Below are 10,466 nucleotides of genomic sequence, written 5' to 3'. Positions count from 1 at the left end.
GGTGATGTCAGCAATTTTCGTTAATTGGTAACGATCTCCTAACGGAACGGGAGAATCTGCAACTGACAACAAAAGCAGAGGGGATGTAAGTGCAATTTTAGAAACATGAGGGGAGGTCTATGTCAATTTTTGAAACCTCAGGGTAGGTAAGTGAAACTTACCCCTTAATTAATGGGCGCTGCTATTCGTAGCCCTCTATTTACTCCCATAGCCCGTTAAAAATTTTCAATTATACTCGACAGTTAGTTACCGAAATTGAGATATATTTTCAGCATCCAATTACCGAAATATAATATTTTTTTCAACAGATATTTACCGAAAATGTATGTTCGCCAGTTATTTACCGAAAGTTAAACATATTTTCGACATGTAGTTACCGAAATATAATATTGTTTTCAACAGCAATTTACTGAAATGTTATTTATGATTTTCAACAACCATTTACCGAAATGTAGTGGGTTACGGAAGAAAATAAAGGGCTGCGAATAGCGGCGCCCTAATTAATCAGTCTATAACTTTTGAACGTTATTTTTTTTCTTTGGTTTGACAGCTTGGGTGAGCTTACACGCCCCTTGACTATACCCTCCCCAGTCCATTCAAAATTTGAAAGTTTTGATCTGATGCTACAAAAAAATATTATCACAGAAAAAATGGTCAAGGGAAAAATCCTCTTATGTGGAACCACACTCTTTAAGATCAAAACACATGTGACAGCCTCGCCGAAACCCTAAAACCTGCAATACAAACACGATGAGCGCACCTCTGCCTCTCGTCGCAAAGGCCCACCGATACCTAAGTAAGTATTCATACTAAACCTTAATTTCGTAACGAAGAAAGAAAGTTATATTACTGTTCAAAGCGTGCCTCTCTTATTAGGTTTACCTCGAATTTATAGACTTCTCTTGACTTGCTCTCCAAGCATCCTCATCACCCTAGGTTTCCTATCCCGTATAAGAAACCGAGCCTTTCTGGGATTTTCTCCCCCAATAAACCAAAGTCCTACTCTCGTTAGGAAACTCCTCTAATATGGAATTCGTTCCATATAGTCACTCTTACTGCTGCCCTTCATGGCAGAATATATTATTTCCTTATTCGCAGGACCCATCATTATTACGTAAGGAACTCATTCGAGAATATTTAATTCGGATCAATCCAGCCGCCCATCTCGTTGGTTGGCTTAGCACGGGTCAATACTACGTGATCGTACCATTTGCTCGACAATTTTGTCGTACCTTGCTATACATACATTTCCCTTGATTAATTACCTTGCTCGGCCTTACGCACCCTCACATGATGTTGCCGTGCTGCCACGTACACCACCTCGAATGCTGCTTTAGTGGTGGTGCTACCATGGTTATTGATAAGTGCCAAAATATACTTATTTTGGCCCTCCAAAGATCTACATTTATTAGTATTTTAAATTTGTTAATTGACTTTTATTATGTGTTTTTATGTTTATAGGTTGCTCGAGCCCGTTATCCGAGACTTTGGATAAAAAGAAGATTTTAAGAAGTTTGGGATTAAATGTGAAATAATTTAAAACTGAATGGTTCATTTATTATTTCATGAAGTCTAAGGGGCCTTTGTGTGATTAAAGTTTTCAATCCCTATAAAAACAAATTACCCTACTGGCTTCAGTGGGCGGGGTGAAAAAGAAAGAAAGCTGCGCACAGTGACGATTTCCACGGACGAAGAACGGGCGCTGTAGCATATATTTATTTTCCAACAGGTTTTTTTTTCCCACAGACGAAATAGAAGAATGGCAGCCACTTTTGTTCCGAGAGTTTTTTTTTGGAGTTTCTTTTTCTTTCAAGTTATTTGAAGTTTTGTTTAATTACCGTACTGAGGTAACTCGTTTTAATTTTTTTTCTTAATTAAAGTTGTTCGTTGGTTGTTTATCTCTTATTTATTTTCTTTCTCCAGTATTAAAAGCAAGATTCAAATTCGGGTTTCTTCTTTTTCATGCATAATGATTAGCAAGTAGTCGTATAGGTAAGGTTACGGAATGATTAGCACACCGTAGTCAGTTCGGGCACTACTCCTATTTTTAAATAATAAAAAAGATAATTTTAGATTGAAAAATACTTCCCGCAGATGAACCCGGGCATTGTCAGAGCCCATGTGAACGGAGGAATGAGGGTCCAAAACTCATTCTCCGCTGCGCATGGGTAAACAGCGACCCTAAGGTTTCGCATCTTGCGGGGTATCTTTTTCAATCTAAAATTGAACGTTTTTAAAAACACCGAATGAAGCAAATTAATCCGGACTGGTTGTGAGTATTATGAACCCTACGATCGTACCTCCTTTAATTATTTGAAAAGTACAATCAATTTCTAGGTTTTAGTAAATCTCAATCAATCAATAAGGGGTGGCTACCTAAGAGCCCGTTTAAATAATACTCCCTCCGTCCCTTTTTTTGTGTCCAGTATTCCATTTTAGGCTGTCCCTTAATAAGTGTCCATTTTATAAAATTAGGGGGGTAAAAGTTGGTGTATTGTCTATTTTGTCCCTAAAAGTAGATTTTATTTTGAAAAGTTAGTGAGTAAAAGTGTAATGATGATGAGTAAGTAGGGAAAGTGGAGGAAAAAGTTGATGTGAAAGGTGTAATGATGATGTCTTTTTAATAAGTTGGAGTTACGAAGCAGGACACTTAAAAAGGGACGGAGGGAGTAACAACCCAAAATTTTAAGTTAGCACACATCACCGTTTTTGTGGATTTGACTCCAGACTTACCGGATATTGTGCTACGTCGGTTTCAGCCGTACGCTTTGGGTAACCCATTATTTTAGGACTAGAAATTCGATAAGCATTTTTTACGCCATTGCCTGGACGGTAACGTGTGTTAAGAATTCGGGTAGTTAATTTTTTTAATTTTTTAATTTTTTTAATTATTATTTTATTTAGTCTTTTTAATTGTTTCGAGTCAATATAAGTAGAGGTAAGCAATCCTCCATCGTAGGAAATCAATCACCTCTAAAGCCTAAATGCTATCGAGACAATACCAGACGTCTCGTAGCCAATGAGAGAATTCTGAGAGTAACTATGGAGGAAGAGTCTTTTAGCGGCGAGTCGTTTGATATCGGTGGCTTGTTCATTGATTTAATAATCGAACCATCGATGGTAGAATCACCAAGGTCGATGCATGAACTCATGCATCCTCAGAGTGCCACTCCTCTTGGACCAATAGTTTTGTCAACCGAGACGGTGGAGGCACGTAATGCCTTCAACATTAAGCCTGGTACGCATAATGCCCTTCCCCTTTTCTATGGGAAGGAGAATGAGGATCCGTATGATCATATCCGCTATTTCGAGCGGTTGGTGTGCCCCCTTGCCACCACTGCTTAGTGGGAGAATGCTTGCCTTAAGCTTTTCTCATTCTCGCTTAAGAATAATGCAGATAAGTGGCTGCGGATGTAGAAAACCTAGTCTCTCACGACGTGGGCTGCTGTTCGAGATCTATTTTACAAGAAATATTTCTTGGAGAGTAAATCGAAGCACTTGACTCGCCAAATTCAGTCGTATGAGCAAAAAGAGGGTGAGTCATTTTTGAGGTGTTGAGAGCGGCTCAAGGACTTACTTTTGTCCTTGCCACCCCACGGGTTCGTCAAACCCCAATTGGTGTCTTTTTTCTACTTGGGTCTGAATGTTGCGACGGCCCAACAGATTGAGTATCTCTGTAAGAAGAAGGATTTTTTCGACAAGTCCCCGGATGAAGTGTGGGACTTTCTTGAAGAGTTGGCCGAGAAACACCGAAATTGGGAACCTTTCGAACTCAGTGATAGGGCCATGGCTGCACATGAACCCAGTGGGTCTGGCGTTTTCCCATCGAGCCTGCGAGAGCATAATGTCCAGTCTCAACTGGACAGAATGGCTAGACAATTAGAAGACTTGAAGCTTAAGCAAGTCCATCAGACGAATGAGGTCAAAGTCGAGGAGGTGTGTGCGTTATGTGAGTGTCTGGGGCATCTTGTCACTGCTTGCCCTATGTTTCTCATTATTAAAGACGCATACCTTAGTAATTAGGCTGAGGTGAACGCGCTTAACCAGCGTTGGGATCCATATACAAATACCTACAACCCTGGGTGGGTCCAAAATCCACTTCTGAGTTGGAGGGATCAAAAAGCCCCGGTGCAACCCCAAACACCACCTCAGCCATAAGTTCAGCAATTCCAGCCTCCTCAAGGCCAAATGTCTTAATTCCGTTACCTACCCCAGCCTCAGAATCAACAGGGGTTCGGTCCTTCATCTTTTGGACAGCCCCCAGGCATTAACCATCCCCCTCGGGATAAGCAGATTGATGAGATGATGAAGGCTCTCATACAGTCTCAAATTAGCTTTACTGAGCAGACCAAGCAGGCAATTGGTGATATTATGACCCAATTGACCCAGTTGACGGCAATAGTTGGACAAGTCCAGCAAGAGAAGGGAAGGTTTCCTTCTCAACCTCAAGTCAATGCCGTCAGTACTCATTTTATGGGCAATTCATCTAGCTCAAGCAATTTAAACTCCAGTTTGGAAGAGGCTAAAGCAATCACCACTCTCAAAAGTGGAAAGGTGATCGACAAGGACTTACTTTCAAAGCAAAAATCGGTTCCACCCACGGTGCCAGTAGCTGTTCCAGTAGTCATCCCAGACTTGAGAAGTGTTTCTGAGGAAGAGAGAGAAGCAGAGCCTCCTAAAGTGGTGGTGCCTACACCTGCAGCCCCCACTACTCCATCGCCACTCGTTTCTCCATATCCGAATCGCTTGTTGGCGAAGCTTAAGGTCAATGTGAAATTTCAAATACTTGAATTATTCAAGAAAGTTCAGTTTCATATTTCTTTTATGGAAGCCATTGACGCAATTTCTCAGTTTGCAAAGGTCTTGAAGGATCTGTGCATGTCAAAGCGGAGAACTAAGAGTTAGGAAAAAGTACTTCTGATGAAGCAAGTGAGCTCCATTCTCCAGGCTGAGATCCCCACCAAGTGTAAAGACCCTAGTTGTCCTACCATCCCTATAGCTATCGCGGGCCAAAAGGTCGATAAGGTTTTGCTAGATTTAGGAGCAAGTGTCAACTTGATCCCTTATTCGGTGTACTTGAAGCTCGGCCTAGGCAATCTGAGAGCCACACCGATTATGCTACAGTTGGCTGACCGAAGTGTGAGAATTCCAAAGGCGGTGGTGGAGGATGTCTTAATTCAAGTGGACGAGTTTCTTTTTCCAGTCGACTTCATTGTCCTGGATACTTGCCCAATACTAGACGTCTTTGAGAAGACTCCTATTATCCTTGGCCGTCCATTTCTAGCCACCTCCAGTGCTGTCATAAACTGCAAAACTGGACAAGTCCAAATGTCGTTTGGGGACTTAAAAATGGATGTGAAACTGTTTAGTGTGGATAGCTGAGTCAAAGATAATAAGAAAGTGTATGAGGTGAGTTTAATTGATACGCTGGTGTAGGAGCTTGTCGATAGTATTTTGTATAAGGATTCTTTGGAGATAGCCTTAACCGCCGATGAGGCGTCATTCTTAGATTCTCCAGAAGTAGGGAGTTTGATGGAGATGCTTGCGGTAGAGGATATGTGTGGTGCCGCTTGGGACCCAATTCTTGAGCCATTGGGCGCCCCATTGTCTAAAGCTCTCCTATCGTCAGTCCAACCGGATGACCCTATTGAGATATTGGTCGATCCTATTGAGAAGGTAGTTCGTGCTGAGGTGTTGAAGCCTTTCGATCTGGGAATTTTTGGAAATAGGTGAACCGAATGAGGAGTTGGTCGATCTTGTTTATTCGGATGACCCTTTTATGTAGCTGCTGGGCTACGTTCTGATGGGTAACTTTCGCGTACCACTTTCTTCACTAAGAAGTGGACCCGGCTGTCCATCATTAACTTGGGTTTTAGACACAATCTTTGTATACTTGTTCTTTTATTTCTTGTTAAGCAATAAAATCCAAAAAAAGGAAATTAGAAAAGAAAAAATTAGCATAATGGTCTAGTATAACCACCTGGTCAAAGCTTTGTATGTAGTACTTAGGAGTTTCTTAATGATAATATTTTGTCACGCTTCGGGATACCAAGAGCTATCATCAGCGACCAAGGCACCCATTTTTACAATCACATCTTTGAAGCCTTGATGAAGAAGTATGGTATCACTCACAAGGTCTCCACCGCTTATTATCCGCAAACGAATGGGCAAGCAGAATTGGCAAATTGGGAAATCAAACATATCTTGGAAAAGACGGTGAATCCGAACCGTAAAAATTGGAGTTTTCGTTTGACCGATGCACTGTGGGCTTATCGCACTGCATACAAGACCATTTTGGAAGCTTCGCCATATCATTTGGTTTTTAGAAAAGTATGCCATCTTTCGGTTGAACTTGAGCACAAAGCATATTGGGCAATCAAGGTACTGAACTATCATCTACCTGCAGCCGGGGCACACAGAAGGCTCCAACTCAACGAACTTGAAAAGATTCGGAGAGATGCTTATGACAACACCACCATATACAAAGCAAAAGTCAAGGCTTACCACGACAAGCGAATTCACCGAAAAGACTTTGAGGTTGGCCAGAAGGTACTCCTGTACAATTCTAAGCTTCATTTGTATCCTGGTAAATTGCGTTCTCGTTAGGCTGGCCCGTATGTTGTTGAACATGTTTATCCTCATGGTGCTATTGATGTTTTGAATCCAATTAATGGTAAATCTTTTAAAGTAAATGGTCAAAAACTTAATCCTTTTCTTGGTATTTTTGAGGTTGGAGAACCAGATGAGGAGTTGATCGATCCAGTTTACACGGTCGATCCGTTGATCTAGTTTGCTTTCACTATAATTGCACGGGGAGCGAAAACGTAACCGTTGAACTTCACTGTTTGTCGGACCCGGCCCCCGGGTAGGGGGTACCCACCATTGACTTGGGTATATGTAGCTTCACACGTCGCTACTAAAAAAAGGATCGTATGCCCAACTCCTGTTTGAATGGCAAAAATTTAATATCAGTGACATAGGGCTTTAATTAGCTTTTCTGATAGGAGAAATTCACAGTTAAACACTCACGTCTTCCAAATTAGCCCCAACGGGGGTGGTATAGATCCTTAGGTTAGGCCTTGATATTCTCGTGCTTACACATTTGGCTCTATCTTGATTGCTTGCCTGGTTACGATCTTAGGGGACGCTGGACTTCATTGTTTGGCTAAGTCTATCTGTGACTTTGACACTCCAAGTTCTGATATTAAATTGTATATATTGTGCATATTTGTGTTTTCTTTCTTGTTTTGCCATATTTTGTTTAGTTTTGCATGTTTTGTTTTGTCATGTTATGTTTTTCTTGTTTTGAATAAAGTCTTGGAGACACCTCACATGCAAAAGATTTCACCAATGTGTTAGTGTAAAAAGGACTTTCGTTAGTTCTTCTTGGTAATAGTTTTTTGTTAATGATCCATGCTCTCCGAAATTGCCCCTAATCGGTGGCAGCTTAGGTCTGTGGGTGAGGCTTGATATTTCCTAGAGTGCATGTTAGGTTGTATCTTCTCTTGCTTTGTTTTAATCTTAGGGGATGCTGAACTTGATTGTTTGGCAAGGTTGAGCAATAAATTTTATTACGGGCGCTAGCATAACAAATTTTCGACGGTCTAGTATAGCCACCCATTTCTTACCCCACCGGTAAGAAATGGGAAGAAAAGTATGACTTGTGTGATCGCGTGAAGATCGGGTGGTGTTCATTTATTTGTTTTGCATGTTTTTAAGTGTTCTTTGTGTTTTCTTTATTTTTTGTCTTTTATTTTTGGTTTAGTTTGAAACCGAATAACATGGTCCGGTGGTTCTAATGTCATTTATTTTGTGGAAAGTCGTTCTCTCAAGTCTTCTACAGGATTTATGTGTTACCATACCAGCCTTGGTAGTTTGGGCCTAAAGCCGAAGTGAATGAGGCGTTCAGGAGCCTAAGCATGGGTGTGGCTACGAGCTGCGGTTGTTAGTCCAATAAAGCTTTGGATATGGCCCAGTGTGACTAGTTATGGTTCCGAGTCGGCCAAACTGAAGGAGTAAATCCTGGAAGCATCTAATCTGACTGGAGCAAGATAATGACATGAAATCCTCCAACTTTTGGTCGAGATATTTAGGGGTTGACATTCCCAATGAACGGTACATTCGCTCACTTTCCTTTCTTCGCTCTTATTCTTATTGCTACGAGGGCATAGCATCATTTTAAGTTGGGGGGAGGGGTTAGCTTATGTTCTATTTGTTTGCATTTTTGTGGAAATTTTGAAAATTTCAAAAACAAATTAAAAATCCAAAAAAAATGAGAAAATGAAAATTTTTCAAAAATAAATAAAACTTTTTACTTGCAATTCTTCCTTTTTGTCACGGTTTTTGGTTCTTTTTGTTTATGACTTGTTGCATGCTCAGTAGTTGTTAGTTGGCAAGAATTCGTAGCAATCCTAGGAAATTTTGTGCTTCTCAATTTGCATGCTTAGTTGAAAATTGAATAGGTTAAGTTTTGAGATAAGTTTTTGAGCAAATTTTGGCCCATATCCCCATTTTTCCAATAAAAATGCTTGTAGTTAGGTGAATAATAATATGTCCATGTCTAATTGTGTATTATGTCGATTTTCAATCATTTTATAATCAATGGCGCACTTAGGAAAGGATACAAGGCATTTTTTGCATGATCTTACCACATATATATGAGTCACCTCGTCCTATTTTGCATCCTGTTCTCCTTCCATTCTTTGCTTTAACCTAGGCGGCCGGTTGTTTGAAGGGACGTTGGGGATGAGTGTTCATTGATGCAAAGGTGTTTCAGGGGTGTGATTTGAAGTGTTGAAAATTCTGGGGGTTTCAAAATGAAAGAAGGAAAAAATTTCGGAGTTAGAAGCTCGGCATCGGTAGAGAAAAACTCGTGCTATCGGTATCGAAGGGTTTTACAAAAGCAGAGAAACTGGTTCGGCATCGGTAGGAAGGGAAAAGAGCTATCCGTACCGAAGGAATTACATGTATCAATTTCAAGCAGTTCGGCATCGATGGGAGATGAAATGTTCAATCAGTATCGATTGGTCTACGGTTCAAAGCATTCTAGTCCAGATCCAAACTGATCAAACCCCAACTTCATCTTTCCAAATCCGAACCTCTCTCTCTCTAACACTTCATTGTTACACGTCAAACCCTAAACCCAAACCTTTAATCACCCATTAAATCCTCCATATCCTCCCACAAATCTCCCAAATCCTTTATCTCCATCAAGAACCTCAAGCATTTCTCCATCTATTTCAAGCCCTCAATTTTTTCCACCCAAAACAAGGTAAACCCAATTTTCCTCTTTTTAATCCAAAATTTTTACCATTTCTCCTTAAAAATCCGTGGTTTCTTTTTATTTTCTACTCATATACACCCTCTCCACCTTATTTTACCCCTACATTCACCATTCTAAACCAAAAATCAAAAACCCTAAAAACCCTACCCCATAAAAATCCAAAAATTCCCAACCCAAAACCCTTAACCCATAATGCCAAGAATCAAACAAACAGCACATCGGGCTATCTCTTCTCAGTCGGAAAATGTGGAGGAGGAGGATTTTCTGGCCGAATTAGAGGAGGAAGAGGAAAATCAGTTTGGGGGAGCTTCGGAACCACTGAGTCGAAAGAGGAGGAGAACTCCACAAGAAATGGCAGCGGATAAATAGAAAAATTAGGAAGCAAGCATGGACAAACGGAAATTCAAGAACGAATGGCAGGTGGATGCCGAAGCTTTGGGAAAGGAACACCAGGGCCTCCGCATCGTCTTGTGAAAAGGTTTTACTTTCTGGACTGAGAAATTAGAAAGTTATAATAAAAAGTTAGTTGTTGAATTTTACAAGAAGTTGAAAGTACCTGTGGGTGAGTGGGAGAATGATTCCAATCCTGCTATTACTTCTAGGATTGCAGGGGTAGACATTGTGATCACACCTAATGATATAGCCCGTTACTTGAAATTCACTCGCCCGACTCCCGAATCAATTACTTATCCGATTAAGGGCATGCAAATTGACTTACGGGTTATCAATGAAGAACTGTACTTGGACTCGACTGAGGCTGAAATCCCCCATGTGCCGGGAAAGTTCAAGGGAACTTATTGATTTTTGAACAAATTGATCCATCATAATGTTTATCCGAGAGGAACCGAGCACAGACCATCGCGAAAGAGTGGGGAACTATTGTATGCATTTGCTGCGAAGGATATGGTAGTAGATTGGGCTATGATTATCTTTACTCAGTTGGTGGATTTCAAGAATGATACTCTATCCACAGCCCGCATGCCATTTCCATGTATGATCACGGTCTTATGTAAAGAACAAGGAGTAAGGGGAGAGGAGTATGACAAGTTAGAGGATCTTGAACCGGGACCAATGACCGATATCTTCGATGAGAAAAGTATCTCACAAACCCATGTCGCCAAAGCTAAAACCGTTGGTTCAAGCAGCTATTTGACCACCTTGCCTTCCAAGAAAGCAAAGCCGA

Source organism: Rhododendron vialii, chromosome 5a (assembly GCF_030253575.1).
Source record: "Rhododendron vialii isolate Sample 1 chromosome 5a, ASM3025357v1".
Taxonomy (NCBI): Eukaryota; Viridiplantae; Streptophyta; class Magnoliopsida; order Ericales; family Ericaceae; genus Rhododendron; species Rhododendron vialii.
The sequence above is the reverse complement of the archived record's forward strand: the minus strand, read 5'-3'. Positions refer to the sequence as shown.